This window comes from Zonotrichia leucophrys, chromosome 20 (assembly GCF_028769735.1).
Source record: "Zonotrichia leucophrys gambelii isolate GWCS_2022_RI chromosome 20, RI_Zleu_2.0, whole genome shotgun sequence".
In the NCBI taxonomy this organism is placed as follows: Eukaryota; Metazoa; Chordata; class Aves; order Passeriformes; family Passerellidae; genus Zonotrichia; species Zonotrichia leucophrys.
This window is the reverse complement of record NC_088189.1, coordinates 11722631-11735347: the sequence shown is the minus strand read 5'-3', so window position 1 is coordinate 11735347 and position 12717 is coordinate 11722631. Positions and strand designations below refer to the sequence as shown.

The window sequence follows — 12717 nt, the reverse complement described above, 5'->3', positions numbered from 1 at the left end:
TTCAGTGAGCAAAATCTATTCAGGAAGCACAAGAAAATGTATAGAAATAGTAACATCTTACCCCTCAAATATGCTGAACATTTAGGGCAAAGAAGCATTTACCTCACTTGGAACTTCCTATGAGTGGCCACAGGGAGAATAAAACGGCCACAGAAAGTCTCCTAGCCCTGGATATTTTGCCCTGCCCATCCCAGCAGTCCCAATTTCAGGTGGGACCAGGCTGGGAAATGGCTTTGTGTGTGTCTCACAGACCCACTCTGCAATTAGCCCCTGGATGTATTTTCTAATCACACAGCTCTCAGTCACACCTTCCATTTTCAGGGCTCCTTCCCGCAGCCCAGCTCCAATATTTGCCTGGTTTCAAACCTCCTGAGAGTGCCCCTTCCCAACCCTGCTGGCACATGATCCATCAGCTCTCCACGTGCTCCTCAAACAGGGAGCTGGTCCAGTGCTAATAAACACCCTGCAAGAGCCAGGAGAGGCTGCTGGAGTGCCTGCAGAAATAATATTGGAAATTTGATTTACAGTTTGCAGAGCCTCCTAAGGATTACGTCTCAAAATTAAGAAGGGAAAACTTATTTTTAACATCTTGGAGGATGAATAGAAGGCAGTGAGTGCTTGCTTTTGCTGCTTAACTTACACCTTTGCTCCTCTCTGTCTAAACATAGGCTTGGTACTTCATTATTTCAGCCTGGAAAATTCCTGAAGGTGGACTAGCTGGAAAAATCTGGGGTAACATTTAGTTTAAGCTTTCAGACTGAAAGGTATTTGCATTGATTTCATCCTACACAATTAACCCACTTTTCACTGATGCTCTTCCTTTGTTTTGCTAAAACTCCCCAAATTTAACCTGTCTGTATGTGAAATTTGGGGCCAATAAAGAATTACTTCAATTAAGTAATTTCCTCATTTTCCCATTAGAGGCATTTGGTTTTTGTTTTCTTTTTCTGAGGATTTATTTTGATGTAAACTCTCGATAAAGAACATTATGTAATGTCAGTTCTGAAAGGTAAAAGAGAATGATGTTACCTTGTGTTTTAGTTCAGGAGACCCCCTTGCATGAACCAGAACTGGCTCCCTACATCAAACACCCAGCTGGAAAATCAATGTACAGGCTGCCCAACATAAATATTTGCATTTTAGCTGTTTTCTATGAGAGTTTTATATTTAAGAAATGTTAAAAATTTTAAGAGTCTTAAGGACTGTTGGTCTGCTGGTGTTAAAAGCATAAAAGCAGAGACTCAGGCCCTTTATTTGTGTGATAGGATCTCTAATACATGTGTGAATACTGAAGGTAAGTAACTGTGTCCAGCTCCATTCTGAGAGAAATTCATTGCTGCAGCAAAGGTTTTCCATCATATTGCTGTGATTTGATAATTTCAGTGCTGCTGGTCAGGGAGTCTGAGGCAAAAGCTCAGAGAATTATCAGCTAATAGCTCCTGGAGGCCTGCAGCTGATATTAAACTTGAACTTTTATGAAACCGGATTTTCTGCTACAAAGAGGCAAAAAGCACATTAAATCTGGGCTAAATGAGAAAACATTTTTTGCTCTTTGCATGGGGAAAAGGTGATTCCCTGCTCCCACACTTGCCCTGGGCTAGCAACAAGCAGTGCTTGGCCAGTCCAGATTGCAAAGCTGGTGCTGCTGTGGCTGTGTAAGGTTGTGAGAGTCTGTCTGAATTTTCCCTCATCTGCCTCACAATCGTCATTTGAGGACCACTGAAGAGAAGAACCCCCTGTCTAGAATCTCTGGCTCTGAAGGAGAAAGTCACATGCCAACAATGCCCTGAGATCTGAGAGCATTGCTAAATTATTGTTTTCACAGGTGTGTTTCCTGTATGCTAAGAAAGGGACACCGTGCCCTTTTTGCAACAACAGCCTTGGGAGCTGTCCCACCTCTCGGCCTGGCTGGACTTCTCCTGAGTTTTGGATGGTCCCCCCACAGAAGACCCTCACCTGTTTTACAATCACAGTGACAGACAGACTGAGATGTAAGGAGCCTCTCCATCAAGGCCTGAGACATGGAACCCCCATGTGAAAAGGCCCCTCTGCTCCATCAAGGCCTGAGACATGGAACCCCCATGTGCAAAGGCCCCTCAGCTCCATCAAGGCCTGAGACATGGAACCCCCATGTGGAAAGGCCCCTCTGCTCCTTCCAAGGACTGGGACTGAAACCCCCAGCCCGGGGCAGGTGTGTGGGGGAGGCAAGCTGACCAAAGCGAGATGTTTGCCTGCAGGTTGTGACCACTGAACCAAGAAAACAATGGCTCTCACTTACTGCTGTGAACATGGACTACCTGTTACATCCAGTCCTTATTGTATCTGTTTCCCCCCTCACAATTTTCAATAGAATTATCATAATAAAAACCTCCGAGTTAGCTGGAGATTTTGAGATCTCCTCAGTGTAGCAGGCAGATCCGCGACTGGACTGGACCAAAGGACTTCGTCTCTACGTTTGGTAGCTCTATCCCTCTCTTTCTCTCTCTTCCTCTATCATTATATTATATTATATTTTATTATATTATATTATATTTTATTATATTATATTATATGACATTATATGACATTATATTATATTAATAAAACATTATAGTTAAATAAAATATTATATAATATTTCTAAATGATCATGTGTTTGTCCACTGTGTTCAAAATACAATTAAAAGCACGGTCAGGAAGTCCCCACAGTGCCAATAACCAAGAATCATCTGAGGACTGGCAAACACCTGGTTAGTCAGACTCCAGAGCAGAGAAAGGAGGAGGAAACCTCACAGGTTTGTGCCTTCAGAAAGGTCTGTGTGAATAAAAAGGGAAATTCTGTGAGTGAGGGCAAAGCTTTGTAGACAGAAGCAGTGGCCTCTATTATCCATTTATGTCCCAATTAATGTGGCTGTGTAAAAAAGCCTGGTGAGATGTTAATTAAGCACAGAGGCCTTTAGAGTGAGATGATGTTTGAGGATGCAGCCCTTTCACAGGGTGTCCATTATCCCCCAGCATTTGGGATGTTTTCTGTCAGAAATCTCAGTTAACCAAAGCAGTTTGAGGATTGCTGGTTGCAGCAATGTCATGGCACAACTCTCTTGTGGTTTACAGTTAATCTCCTAATTGCCTCCAGTCTGAGTAGAGAAACTCAGAAGCTTTCAGTTGTGGTTTAAAAAATTATTGGATTATATAAAAGACAAATTAGGCTCATATTTTTTCTTAATTGATAAGCTTTTTTTCTAAGTTTCTCTGATTGCTGTGAAAAAACCCAAAAACAAATAAAAAAGAAGCCAATCCTCTTGCTGTCTTGTGTTTTTGAAGATGCCAGGTGGGATTATAGGGACCAGCTGGGCAGGGCTGGGACAGGCAGTTTGCAGGGTGCAGAGAGGGAATTGGATTCAGGTGAGAGCAGGAGCCAGGTGTTTGTAATTATGGAAACAATAAATTCCCAGGGAAGGGTGAGGACTGTCCCTATTTTAGTGTAGGAGCTTTGGGAGGAGGATTCACCTGGCTGGGCAGGGAAAGCTGGTGAGGAAATATCTATATTTTTTTAAAATTCTGAGTTTAATTTGGTATTTTAAGTTAATTAGTCTGACTTCTATCCTGCTAGAACCCAACTCTTTCAGCTCAAAGACTGCTTTAGTTTTTTGTGGTGCTCTGCTCCAAGGGAGAGCTGTAGGCAAGTTTGCCTCAAAGCCGTGAAGGTTCCTGATCCTGTGTAGCCCTCCCTACCTTTGGTGCAGGCTTGTGGGCATGTACCTGGTGGTATTTACCCTTCTATACTTTGAATTTTATCAAAAGGGAAGAGTGCTGGGAGGGAATTAAGTCTAATTTAACTTTACTCCAGGTCAGCTTGGTTAATTAAAGAGAAAATCCAGCCTGCAGCACAGTCCAGTGGGGTCTAAAGCACAGAGAACAAGGTAAGGAATATATTTAAAAATAGCATCTTTTGATCATCACAGAGTTCCTGTTCTTAAGTGAAATATTTTTGTCTGCCTCCCCAAACAAATCCTGCCATTTTCTGGGGGATTTGGGGGGTTTGGAGCAGCTGGAGCAGGGGATGCTTCCCTGCCTGCCTGCTTGGGTGGTGCTGGGTGGGTTTGGGTTTTTCTGCTCTTAGGGCAGAGGGAACCCCTGGGACAAAGGGAGGGGATGTTCTGCACAGGGTGGGCTGAGGAATGTGCTGAGATGAGGCTCAAAAAGGGCTTTTCCATGACTGTGTAGGGTTGGCAGCAACACAGAAACTTTTTAACCTGGATTTTTCATGGGAAGGGGGTTGGAACTGGCTGATCTTTAAGGTCCCATCCAAACCGTTCTGAGGTGTTCTGATAAAAGCAAACCTGCAAAGACCTTGGGTGTAGGGGGAAAAGTGGTAGGAAAGAGGCCTCTTTCAAAATCTCCTCTTAGTGCTGCTCTCTTTGTTTCCTCTCTTTTACATTTGTGTCTGTGTAGTGTTTGCTCAAAGACAAAGTGTTGTTTTTCTTTTATGCTTCACTCCTCCCAGGGGATCTAGGTGCATCTTCCTGAAAGCTGTGCCTCACCACAAATCCTACCATGTCTGTGTTGTTGGGAAGGTGATTCTGAGCCTTGTTAGTCATGATAAAACAGAGAGTTGGTTAAAAAAACCACAAAAATATCGATGTTATCCTTTGAACTCATGTTTTGACTTGAGGGATTTCTTCTTCCTTCTAAGCCTGCTTGCTGTTTTTTTCCTTCATTTCTGATGATCTTTCTAGTAATGAGAATGCAAGTTATTCCAAAGGGTTTATAAAGGTTGACAGTGAATTATTATTGGTCCGTTGGGTGTTTAAATTGCAAATATTATACTCAAAATCAAGCTTTAGAAGCAAGCTCTTCCTGAAAGATTTATGGCTACAGTCACAGAGGGTGTGATAAATTTAACATGGCATACAAAGCTGTATCAGTCATGGCTTTCCTTACTGGATTGTGATAGCTGCTCCCTGTTCTGGAGTGCTCAGGAAATGTGTGAGTGCATGACCCTGGCAGGAAAAGCCTTTGGGATGCTGTGGAAACCATCACCTGGTATAGGAAGAGGGAAAAATGGTGTTTGTGTGTCTGGGGCTCTGCTGGTGGCAGCAGCTCTCCTCTGTGCCCACCCAAAGGGGGAGGAGAAAGGGATGAAGTCAGCAGTGAGCTCCAACCCTGAGAAATCAGGAAGGTTGGAAATGACATCCAAGATTATAAAGCCCAACCTCTTAATGGTGCCCTTCACATGTGCTCCCAGTTACACTTATGGCAGCAAAACAAGAGAAAAAACTAAACCCACCTCCAACAAATGCAAGCTCCATTATCAGCTGTGTGGGTGGCAATTTATTTTTACTACAAACTGCTGTGCTTTTGGGGTGTTTTCTTCAGGAGTTGGTTGAATTTGCTAAATGTTCCTCACCTGGATTTCATTGCTCATTGTGATTTTCTTGATGCTGTGGTGGCAGGGGCTGATTTGCTGCAGCTGAGATTTGACCACACCCCATCCAAATCCTGAACCTCCTAAAATCCCACCTTACCTGAGTCAGTTGCTCAGTAGAGATACATTTCTTATGCTCCATTATTCATACAGAGCAAAAGTAATCAAAGCTACCTTTCTATCCCTTTGGTTTTGTGCATTGTGAGGTGTCATTTACAGCACATCTCTGGTGCTCTGCTCCTCTCTGAAATAATTAGGAGATTATTTTGGTCAATATGACTGAATGATGATTTAGTGCTTTTCAATGGAGAGCTGCGTTAGTGACTCTTTAAGGATTAGAGGCTTAATGAAATGCACACATCAGGGTGGTGATTTAATCTTTTTCTCATAAAAATCTTCACAACAAGATAATAAACCATAAGAATAAAAATCATTTTGACAAACCTGTCTAGCTTCCAGGCTGTGAAAAGTCTGAGTTAATTACCTGTGGGCCCCTTCTGTTATACTGAGGATTATTGAAAGGGCATCTTCCAGGAAAGGTGTAAAGTTCCCAGGTAGGCAATTGCAGTTCAAGGCTGGGGATGGAGGGCAAGAAACCTCCTTTCCTTCCCTACCAAGGCATGGATCCTCAAATGGATCCCCAGGTGTGTTTGCCAACAAGTGATTTAAAGTTTTCTGGTGTTTAATTTTAAAAGAAATCCTCAAACCTTGTACTGGAAGGAATCTCTTTATGAATGAAGTAGCTTTTAACATAACAGCTGCTCATTAGCAACTAGTCCAGGCTGACAACTCTTGTTTTTTGAGACAGTTTTGTCTCATTTGTTGGTCAAAATTTCTCTCTCTGGGTTATTAAGGTGAGCTCCTCCAAGACTGGCAGAGTAGTGGAAGGTTTGAATTTGGGTAAAAGGTTTGGTGTCTCAGTCCAGTTTGCAGCAGAAAGAGGTTTTTTTATCCTGGGCATGGGTTTTTATCGTTGTGCCAGCACTTTTTTCTTCTCCCTCACATGTGGTGGAAACAGCTAAATGATGGAGAACATCCCTCTTGGAAGGAACCAACTCCTGAATGGTGCTGGAGAAGGAATTTCCAACACACAAAAAAAGAAATAAATATAGAATTAATCATTTATGACTTGAAAAAAAATTTCTGAACTCGGGCAGGAACTCCTGTGCTAATCTATTGCAAGCTGTGCTGTCCCACTCCTGGATTTCCCCTTTCTCCCTCTTTCCCCCCTTTTACTTGGTGTAGAGGGAGTTGGTTTCTCATTTCCATAAGAAATGACAGCAGCTCCCCAGAATGTCCTTCAGACAAGGTAAGGAAATGGCTGGAGGCATTGCAGCCATGGGTTACACCTGGGTTTGGAAGCATAGAAGAAAAAGATATTCCAGTAGAAAGGTAAATGCTGCATTGTGAGTAGCAAACTGGAATTTAAATACAACAAAGTTTCAATTTCTTAGAAATAGACTTGAAAAAAGAGAGGAATAGGAAAATAGGTTTTTTTCCCCCCCATTAAATAATGTTCTGTGCTTTTTATATTATCCCTTCTTTCCTTTGGGAGTTTTTTGAGAGCCAATGAATTGCTTTGTAAATGGTTACAAAATGGAAAGTGCCCTTTAAATGGGAAGATTTTTGCCAGAAGTAATACAGCCAATGGTTTAGGGTGAGCACAGAAAGCTTCTATAATCCCATCTCTTTTGTCTATCGCTTGTTCTCGCCCTCCACAGCTCTAAAATTTTGGGGTGGCACAGGGAGCAGCATCTCCTTTGTTGGATTTAAATAACTGCTCAGGGAGGAACAGAACCTGCATAGGGGAAATCTCATTTATCAGTGGCACTGCTTCTAAACTTGGACTTCTAAGACAGATGTGAGGAGGATGAACAAGACTCCAGGGAGGTTGAAATGTATTTTCTTAGGGATAATGGCAAGTCGTCCCAGAGAACTCTCTCTTGTTTCTGTAGACTGCATGCCCTCAAGCTGCTACCCTGACACCTCTCTCCATATTTCTGTCTTCCTGGTAATCAAAGCTGAAATGATTCTCAGAATTACTACATTTAAATGAACTGCTTGCTGGTACTGTGATTCAAGGATGATTTTAAAAAAAAAAAAAAGTAGTTTTGAGGTTGAAGTCTATTCTGGGCTGGAGTGTAATACAGAATAATCTGCTGGCTATCCAAGTAAATTCTTGTTCATTATTTAAACATTTACTTGGCTTTGATACTGTGGCTAAAACTAAGATAATCAGGTTTTGAAATCTGATTTAGAAAAGGCAAAATATGTTTTGGTATCATTTGAAAGCAGACAGAACATGAATAGACCCCTTTTATCAGGGATCTGTACCAAAGCAAAAAAACTCAGGAGCTGTTTTTCAACTCTGCTGCCATAAAAAGCAAATGCCACTGCTTGTTTAATGTTTTCTTACTAATGAACCCAAATGTTGTGACCTGGGTCTGTGAATGTGCTTGATTTGTAATCAACTTCATCTGACAAGCTGTAGTGCTGCCTTTTTTTTGTTGTTTATTTTTGAGGGGATGGGATGCTTGAAATGGTTCTTTTCATCTTTGAGATGCTCCCAGCAACTGTGTGTGCTCTGCTAACGAGCCAGGCTGCCCCTGCCTCTGTGTGTGCTCACTCCAGTGCTGCCAGCCTGGGGTGTGGAATGGAGCAGCCACCTCAGATTTGTGCTCTGAGCCCCAGCCCATGGCCTGGGTGGGAATTGAAGGGCTGCATGGATGGGATCTGATGAATAGGCAGGATGGCAAGGATGCCATGTGGTCTGGGCAGGGTAGGGAGGAGTGTGGTGTTTTCTGAGACCCCCATTGAGGGGAGGAATGATGAATCTGTCTCCATGTTCTTAGAAGACTAATTTATTATTTTATATTGTGATATTTTATTTTATATTGTGATATTTTATTTTATATTGTGATATTTTATTTTATATTGTGATATTTTATTTTATATTGTGATATTTTATTTTATATTGTGATATTTTATTTTATATTGTGATATTTTATTTTATATTGTGATATTTTATTTTATATTGTAATATTGCAATATAATACCAATGTAATATCGCATCTATTATATTATGTTATGGTTAATGTTATGGTTAGGTTATGTTAACTATACTAAAGAATACAGAAAGGATACAGACTGAAGGCTAAAAGATAGTAGTGGAAAAACTCATTACTCCTTCCAGAGTCCAACACAGCTTGGCCCTGACTGGCCAATAAGTAAAAACAATTCACATGTTTGATTAACAATCTCCGACCACATTCCAAAGCAGCAAAACACAGCAGAAGCAAATGAGATAAAATTGTTTCCCTTTTTCTCTGAGGCTTCTCAGCTTTCCAGGAGAAAAATCCTGGGCAAAGGGATTTTTCAGAAAATGTGATGGTGAAAGAGAAGAGGAAAGAGGATTATGATATTTTTTTACATTTGTGGTATGATCAATAGCCAATGAAGCTGCTGGTAATGAGGAAAACCCAGCCATGGGGAAATCCTGATCTCCGTGTGGGTTGGTCACCAGGAGTGGGTAATCACCTGCTGCTTTACTCTCAGGCTGCTGGAGAAGGAAATAATGACAAACAGAAATGAGATTTTCCTCAGGGTGTCTGGCAATAAAAGCTGTTCCCTTTTCAGAAGTGCAGCAACCCCAGACATCAGGAGATGAAAGTGCAGACCTGTGAAGGATCCTGAGAGCAGTGCCTGCCTGACAGGCAGCACTGGAGGATGTTTCAAGTTTGGTTTCAGGTGAGCAGGCAAGGGGAGACTGAGCCTCTGTGTGCAGGGGAGTTTATTTAAAGAGTAGTAGCACAAATCTCATTATGGGGAGAGCTGCAGGATAGACCCATCTGTGGCATTAATAATGAAAATTCAGAGGTGATTGCTGGCAGAAAGCAACTTTGTGCCACAAGAACTGAGGAAATTCAAAGCAGCAGAAGCAAAAAAGTCTTGAGCAAGGCTTATGAATAGACAGAATTTAATAAGCTAAAAGGGCCCCTAAAAAGGTGCTCGAGTTCCTAAGGGAAGTTTGCAGTGCCATAAGATTTTAGTGATCATTTCCCACCAACCTGTGAAGCTGTAAGAGGCCCAGTGCTATAAATACCTCCAAATTGGACACTTGTAAAAGCCAAAACTTTGCACTTTCAAATTAATGCAAATAAGCTGGAAGGGAAAAGAAAACAAAGCAGTTTGCCTTGGAAGCAGGGGGAGTTATAAAGGGTTGATATGGGGACTTCCCTTGCTGAAATGAGGTAATGCACTTTGCAGAGCTGAACACCCTGGTGAGTGCAGGGCTGCGTGTGCCAGCAGAGGATAAACCACAGCTGGGCCCTGTGGAGAGGATTTAGCAATGACAAAAGAAACAAATTGCTGAGTCTGATGGTCCTGGGCCAAAGACAAAGTCTGGTAACAAGAAACTAAAACTACTGTTGGGGAAAGCTTTACAAACAGGTTGCAGCTGTATGCCAGGGCTTTAGGAACCCTTGACTTCCAGCCAGGCATTTATAAAGGAAATTTGCTGCATTTAGCAACCACTTCATGGCGAAGATACAGATCCACGGGGTGGGGGGGTTTCAAGGTAAAATCCTAGAAAGGAGAACTGTTCCATATATGCAGAGAATGCTGGGAGTTAAGGATGTCTGAAATTGAGGACAGTGTGTCCTAGCAGAAGAGTTTGCTGAATGAATGATTGGTAAATCATTTGCTGATGGATGACTGATAGCTATGACTTGACATGTAGGGATGTGTAGCAATGTGCCCCCTGTTGATGAGGAGACTAAATTATTTTGTCTGCTTAAAAAGGTAAAAAGCCCAGAAGTTTCTCCCCCAATTTGATACAAAGACACCTCATAGGACCTTTGGGACTTCACCTCAGACCTGGGGCTGCCCATTGGACAGAGCCCAAGAGGTCTCACCTGGGTAATTCTAATTGCTTTGGGGGGGGAGTTTTACCAGGGACAAGAACCTCTTGCCCCTGGCTCAGTTTTTCTCTGTAAGAGTTTTGTTATTTTGCCTTTTATTAAACCTTTTTCTGTTTCCAACACTACCACAGAAGCCATCCTGCTGATTTTATGCCATTTGGGGTAGCTGGACTTTTTCAGGTGTGATAGGGTCTCTGAGAGCTCATAAGACCTGGCTTGAGGAGAAACCTATCAGGGATGTTAAAAATATGAATGAATTTTTCGTTTGAGGTGGTTCCTCTGCTCTGTGCAGACATGACTTGCTGTTTGTGCTGTGTATTAGAGTCTGTGTGGCTGCAGGAAGGATCTGATGGTCAGGTGAACACCTCCCAAGTGAACAGCAGGACAGGGATAATGAAGGTTAAATGCTATAAATAAGGTGGCTTTCCCTAGGGGAAGCCTGGACTTTTCTGAGATGAGCAAAATTTGTTGAAAGACACATTTTTGTGGTGAGGATTGACAGCTTTCTATACTGCAGGAAATAAACCTGAATGCTTGTCAGTGTTGGAAAAAGTGTTTCAAAGTGTGTTTTTGCTGCCTCTTTTCCTCCTGGAGCCAGCTGTGAGGTGTTTGAGATGGGGAAGGATGTGTTTGGTAAGAAAATGATGGGTAGTGGATGTGTTGTTACCCTGAGTGTCCTACAGGTTTGCCAGGCACAGCTGGGCTGTTATTGCAGATTTCTACTCCATTTTCAACATGTTCAGCACCCACTGCCTGGTGGGTGGTGCCTCATGGTGAGCAAAGAGGATTTGCCCAAAATCTGAAATTTTTAAGGTCCAAAGAACTGTTGGAGCAATTCTTTGTCAGCATCATAATGATGCCAACCAAGATCTCAGGTGAAGCAGCTTCCTTTTTCTCCCAGAAAGTGAAATTTATTGGCAAACAGTCAACTTGCTGCAAATCCATCAAGGTCAGTCCCACAGAGGGAACAGGCTGTCTCCTAGCTCTCACAATAAACACTTTTTTTTCTTTTGTTTTAATTTATATGCCAGTAATACTCATCTGGAAAGCTTTTTATTTTTCTATCAGAAATTGTGCAGATAACAAAGAACAGCTTCAACAACTTCATTTCTTAAAAAGCCTAAAATGCATGGAAAAACAAAGCTTTTTTTTTTAATTAAAAGAAAACAAACACGAAAATGAAAATGGAAGAATCAAATGGCCTGTGAAATTAAATAAATGAGAGGAAGTTGGAGAGGAGGAGGTGCCTGACCAAAGAACACAACCACCCTAGCATGTCTCAATATTTTTAATGTGGTACAGAGCTCCCACAAATAAATTGGAGGAGGTGGCATTGAGGCTTTTCTGTCACCCTATCCCTTGAAAGGGGGTTGTGCTGAGAAGTTTTGTTATATTTGGGAAGGGCACTGACCCTTCACACATGGTTTGCCCTTGCTGTGTGCTCCAGCCCTTGCTCTGATATGGAGAAAGCTTTTTCCTGTGCATTCCCTTCCTTCAGCACAATGACTGAAAAAGTTTTGTGCATGGATTGATTTCTCTGCTCCGAGATATTGATTTGGTTTGTGGAAAATGGTCAAATAAAATCAAGTAGTGTTTGGTGCAGACTGAAAACCATCTTGTCCAGGCTCTTAGTGATTAGATCACACTGGGCTTTTTTCTGTGCACATCCTGCTCAGGCTGACACTAAAAGCCCTTGTGGCAGTTTGGCTGCAAGACCACAGTAAATAGCAGTTGTGTTTCTGAAAGGCTTTAAAACAAACAAAAATCTTCCTGTTCAACAAAGAAGGTGACCTGACCCTTTGTTCATCCCACCTCTAACAGGTAAGACTGACATTTTCCAGGTGAATTTAACTGTGTCCCAGATATTAACGGCTGTGAATTTTTCTTCTACCAAAAAACCTCCTCAAACGAACAACAAAAAAAATCTCCTAAAAAAGACACAACTCCCCCCAACAGCCCCCTTGTAATTTTATTTTAGCTGTGAAGCTGGTTACTGTCATCACTGGAGATCAGAATTTTGATAAGAATTTCTGTCCAGCCAGATGAATGGTATTAATGCCTTTTTGTTTATTAAATTGAATTTGGCAACTTGAAAGAATTCCACAAAACCTGAAGAAGTCAAACTGAAACCAAAACCTTGTTCAGCCTGACAGAGGGAAAGTTTAGATTGGATTTACAGAAGGGGAATTGTTCCCTGTGAGGGTGGGCAGGCCCTGGCACAGGGTGCCCAGAGCAGCTGGGGCTGCCCCTGGATCCCTGGCAGTGCCCAAGGCCAGGCTGGACAGGGCTTGGAGCACCCTGGGAAGGTGTCCCTGCCATGGCAGGGGGTGGGATAGGATGAGTTTTAAGGTCCCTTCCAACACAAACCATCCCATAGTTCTGTGATTCTGTC

The 12717-nt window shown here is 42.2% G+C and overlaps 1 long non-coding RNA gene across 1 annotated transcript; it reads left to right on the top strand.

Annotated features, from left to right (window-relative positions):
* Positions 1–3454: 3454 nt before the first annotated feature.
* Positions 3455–10748, top strand: LOC135456278 (uncharacterized). The gene is made up of 4 exons (XR_010442493.1): positions 3455–3509; positions 3829–3901; positions 9043–9153; positions 9673–10748. It is a non-coding gene; the product is annotated as an uncharacterized LOC135456278 (long non-coding RNA).
* The last annotated feature ends 1969 nt before the right edge of the window (positions 10749–12717 follow it).